At 42.9% G+C, this 5484-nt stretch overlaps 1 non-coding gene across 1 annotated transcript; it reads left to right on the top strand.

The window, feature by feature from the left end:
• Positions 1-4728: 4728 nt before the first annotated feature.
• Gm24066 lies at positions 4729-4859 on the top strand. Its single transcript, XR_003950346.1, has one exon. It is a non-coding gene; the product is annotated as a small nucleolar RNA SNORA17 (small nucleolar RNA).
• The last annotated feature ends 625 nt before the right edge of the window (positions 4860-5484 follow it).

Consider the following 5484-nt stretch of genomic DNA (forward strand, 5'->3'; position numbering starts at 1 on the left):
AAAATCAAATAACCCCCTTAAAAAATGGGGCTCAGAACTGAACAAAGAATTCTCACCTGAGGAATACCGAATGGCAGAGAAGCACCTGAAAAAATGTTCAACATCCTTAATCATCAGGGAAATGCAAATCAAAACAACCCTGAGATTCCACCTCACACCAGTGAGAATGGCTAAGATCAAAAATTCAGGTGACAGCAGATGCTGGCGAGGATGTGGAGAAAGAGGAACACTCCTCCATTGTTGGTGGGATTGCAGGCTTGTACAACCACTCTGGAAATCCGTCTGGCGGTTCCTCAGAAAATTGGACATAGTACTACCGGAGGATCCAGCAATACCTCTCCTGGGCATATATCCAGAAGAAGCCCCAACTGGTAAGAAGGACACATGCTCCACTATGTTCATAGCAGCCTTATTTATAATAGCCAGAAACTGGAAAGAACCCAGATGCCCCTCAACAGAGGAATGGATACAGAAAATGTGGTACATCTACACAATGGAGTACTACTCAGCTATTAAAAAGAATGAATTTATGAAATTCCTAGCCAAATGGATGGACCTGGAGAGCATCATCCTGAGTGAGGTAACACAATCACAAAGGAACTCACACAATATGTACTCACTGATAAGTGGATACTAGCCCAAAACCTAGGATACCCACGATATAAGATACAATTTCCTAAACACATGAAACTCAAGAAAAATGAAGACTGAAGTGTGGACACTATGCCCCTCCTTAGAAGTGGGAACAAAACACCCATTGAAGGAGTTACAGAAACAAAGTTTGGAGCTGAGATGAAAGGATGGACCATGTAGAGACTGCCATATCCAGGGATCCACCCCATAATCAGCATCCAAACGCTGACACCATTGCATATACTAGCAAGATTTTATCGAAAGGACCCAGATGTAGCTGTCTCTTGTGAGACTATGCCGGGGCCTAGCAAACACAGAAGTGGATGCTCACAGTCAGCTAATGGATGGATCACAGGGCTCCCAATGGAGGAGCTAGAGAAAGTATCCAAGGAGCTAAAGGGATCTTCAACCCTATAGGTGGAACAACATTATGAACTAACCAGTACCCCTGAGCTCTTGACTCTAGCTGCATATGTATCAAAAGATGGCCTAGTCGGCCATCACTGGAAAGAGAGGCCCATTGGACACGCAGACTTTGTGTGCCCCGGTACAGGGGAACGCCAGGGCCAAAGGGGGGGAGTGGGTGGGTAGGGGAGTGGGGGTGGGTGGGTAAGGGGGACTTTTGGTATAGCATTGGAAATGTAAATGAGCTAAATACCTAATAAAAAATGGAAAAAAAAAAAAAAAAAAAAAAAAAAAAAAAAAAAAAAAAAAAAAAAAAAAAAAAAGCAATCATCCATCCTGACCAAGTAGGTTTTATTCCAGGGATGCAGGGATGGTTTAATATACGAAAATCCATCAATGTAATCCATTATATAAACAAACTCAAAGACAAAAACCACATGATCATCTTGTTAGATGCAGAAAAAGCATTTGACAAGATCCAACACCCATTCATGATAAAAGTTTTGGAAAGATCAGGAATTCAAGGCCCATACCTAAACATGATAAAAGCAATCTACAGCAAACCAGTAGCCAACATCAAAGTAAATGGAGAGAAGCTGGAAGCAATCCCACTAAAATCAGGGACTAGACAAGGCTGCCCACTTTCTCCCTACCTTTTCAACATAGTACTTGAAGTATTAGCCAGAGCAATTCGACAACAAAAGGAGATCAAGGGGATACAAATTGGAAAAGAGGAAGTCAAAATATCACTTTTTGCAGATGATATGATAGTATATATAAGTGACCCTAAAAATTCTACCAGAGAACTCCTAAACCTGATAAACAGCTTCGGTGAAGTAGCTGGATATAAAATAAACTCAAACAAGTCAATGGCCTTTCTCTATACAAAGAATAAACAGGCTGAGAAAGAAATTAGGGAAACAACACCCTTCTCAATAGTCACAAATAATATAAAATATCTTGGCGTGACTCTAACTAAGGAGGTGAAAGATCTGTATGATAAAAACTTCAAATCTCTGAAGAAAGAAATTAAAGAAGATCTCAGAAGATGGAAAGATCTCCCATGCTCATGGATTGGCAGGATCAACATTGTAAAAATGGCTATCTTGCCAAAAGCAATCTACAGATTCAATGCAATCCCCATCAAAATTCCAACTCAATTCTTCAACGAATTGGAAGGAGCAATTTGCAAATTTGTCTGGAATAACAAAAAACCTAGGATAGCAAAAAGTCATCTCAAGGATAAAAGAACTTCTGGCGGAATCACCATGCCAGACCTAAAGCTTTACTACAGAGCAATTGTGATAAAAACTGCATGGTACTGGTATAGAGACAGACAAGTAGACCAATGGAATAGAATTGAAGATCCAGAAATGAACCCACACACCTATGGTCACTTGATCTTCGACAAGGGAGCTAAAACCATCCAGTGGAAGAAAGACAGCATTTTCAACAATTGGTGCTGGCACAACTGGTTGTTATCGTGTAGAAGAATGCGAATCGATCCATACTTATCTCCTTGTACTAAGGTCAAATCTAAGTGGATCAAGGAACTTCACATAAAACCAGAGACACTGAAACTTATAGAGGAGAAAGTGGGGAAAAGCCTTGAAGATATGGGCACAGGGGAAAAATTCCTGAACAGAACAGCAATGGCTTGTGCTGTAAGATCGAGAATCGACAAATGGGACCTAATGAAACTCCAAAGTTTCTGCAAGGCAAAAGACACCGTCAATAAGACAAAAAGACCACCAACAGATTGGGAAAGGATCTTTACCTATCCTAAATCAGATAGGGGACTAATATCCAACATATATAAAGAACTCAAGAAGGTGGACTTCAGAAAATCAAATAACCCCATTAAAAAATGGGGCTCAGAACTGAACAAAGAATTCTCACCTGAGGAATACCGAATGGCAGAGAAGCACTTGAAAAAATGTTCAACATCCTTAATCATCAGGGAAATGCAAATCAAAACAACCCTGAGATTCCACCTCACACCAGTCAGAATGGCTAAGATCAAAAATTCAGGTGACAGCAGATGCTGGCGAGGATGTGGAGAAAGAGGAACACTCCTCCATTGTTGGTGGGAGTGCAGGCTTGTACAACCACTCTGGAAATCAGTCTGGCGGTTCCTCAGAAAACTGGACATAGTACTACCGGAGGATCCAGCAATACCTCTCCTGGGCATATATCCAGAAGATGCCCCAACAGGTAAGAAGGACACATTCTCCACTATGTTCATAGCCGCCTTATTTATAATAGCCAGAAGCTGGAAAGAACCTAGATGCCCCTCAACAGAGGAATGGATACAGAAAATGTGGTACATCTACACAATGGAGTACTACTCAGCTATTAAAAAGAATGAATTTATGAAATTCCTAGTCAAATGGATGGACCTGGAGGGCATCATCCTGAGTGAGGTAACACATTCACAAAGAAACTCACACAATATGTATTCACTGATAAGTGGATATTAGCCCCAAACCTAGGATACCCAAGATATAAGATATAATTTGCTAAACACATGAAACTCAAGGAGAATGAAGACTGAAGTGTGGACACTATGCCCCTCCTTAGATTTGGGAACAAAACACCCATGGAAGGAGTTACAGAGACGGAGTTTGGAGCTGAGATGAAAGGATGGACCATGTAGAGACTGCCATAGCCAGGGATCCACCCCATAATCAGCATCCAAACGCTGACACCATTGCATACACTAGCAAGATTTTATTGAAAGGACGCAGATGTAGCTGTCTCTTGTGAGACTATGCCGGGGCCCAGCAAACACAGAAGTGGATGCTCACAGTCAGCTAATGGATGGATCATAGGGCTCCCAATGGAGGAGCTAGAGAAAGTAGCCAGGGAGCTTAAGGGATCTGCAACCCTATAGGTGGAACAACATTATGAGCTAACCAGTACCCCGGAGCTCTTGACTCTAGCTGCATATATATCAAAAGATGGCCTAGTCGGCCATCACTGGAAAGAGAGGCCCATTGGACTTGCAAACTTTATATGCCCCAGTACAGGGGAATACCAGGGCCAAAAAGGGGGAGTGGGTGGGCAGGGGAGTGGGGGTGGGTGGATATGGGGGACTTTTGGTATAGCATTGGAAATGTAAATGAGTTAAATACCTAATAAAAAATGGAAAAAAAAAAAAAAAAAAGAAACAGCAGATTGATCGGGAACATCATTAAAGTGGTACTTACCACATCCAGAAGTTCTTGAAGTACCTAAATTAGAGAGGAAACAAAAGTAACATCGTCGAGGCAGGTATTTACAACCTGCAGCAGAAATACCCAGAAAAACCCAGCTGGGGTTCCTGACTGAGATATATCCTGAGAGATTAGAATGTTCTGTCCATGGATGTGTTTTTGTATTCTCGATCCCAAGGTGGCATTTTTATGACCCATAACAACCTCAGTTGGAAATGATTTACCATTAGCTAGCCTGAAGGCCATTCCATTTTACTCCCTTTAACAGTTTATTGTTCTCTTTTTTTCACTGTTATGGGGTCAAGAGTCCAGCCTGCCCCAGAACTGGAACTCTTGTAGGACACTTAAAAGAAACATGCCTTCTTGTTCTCAGAATCAGCTCTCAACAAGGTGTGATAATTTATAAGATAAATATAATTTATATTGCAAGTAGTTAATCCCTAAACAGCAAGTCTCCTGTAAAGATGATTTCTTTCCTGCCCCTGGATGCATTGCAGGTGTGGCTGCTGTGTCACATGTGCATCAGTAGGTGGCAGAGAGGAGAAAGGCTATGACTATACTCAGTGCTCTGACCTATGAACATCTGAAAATTAATGGCCTAACATTCACTGAAAACAAAGCAAGCCTGAGACTACCACCAGAGGGTCCAGGATGAGGGACTAGCTTGCAGTGACCACCAGTCTAGCACTAAGTAGGACTGGATGAGCTTCCAAGCTTGGAGAAGCCAGAGACTAGAAGAACCATACTTGGGACCACAGGCCCTGGGCAGGAGTGAGCCCAAGACAGACATCCTCTCAAGGGGCCACTTCAGCAGGTCAGTTGAGGAACCATGGAGCCCTGACAGGGAACTAAGCTAGCCTGAGATGTCCATTGCTGCTCAGTCCTGGGAGGGCAGACCATGCTGAGATGACCTGTGATATATGCCACAAGGCATGAGCAAGGTATAACACTCCTAAGATGACCCCAGGTATTCAGAGATCCCTGGTGCCACTAAGAGAAGCAATAGAGCTGATCACCGCACCTAGCCAGCTTCAGGACTCAGGAGATTGCAGAAGTTATAGATGAACCACCCACGAACATGAAAAAGCTGGCTCTACCACTCATCTCCCATGTGGTGGCATGCATGATGGAGAGATGCCGTCATTCCCCCTTCCCCTCACCACCTTGGTAGGTGGGAGACCTGGTCCTGTGGTCATGAGAACAGAAGAATTGGCCCTGCCTCCCACCAGCT

Source organism: Mus musculus, chromosome 12, assembly GCF_000001635.26.
Source record: "Mus musculus strain C57BL/6J chromosome 12, GRCm38.p6 C57BL/6J".
Taxonomy (NCBI): Eukaryota; Metazoa; Chordata; class Mammalia; order Rodentia; family Muridae; genus Mus; species Mus musculus.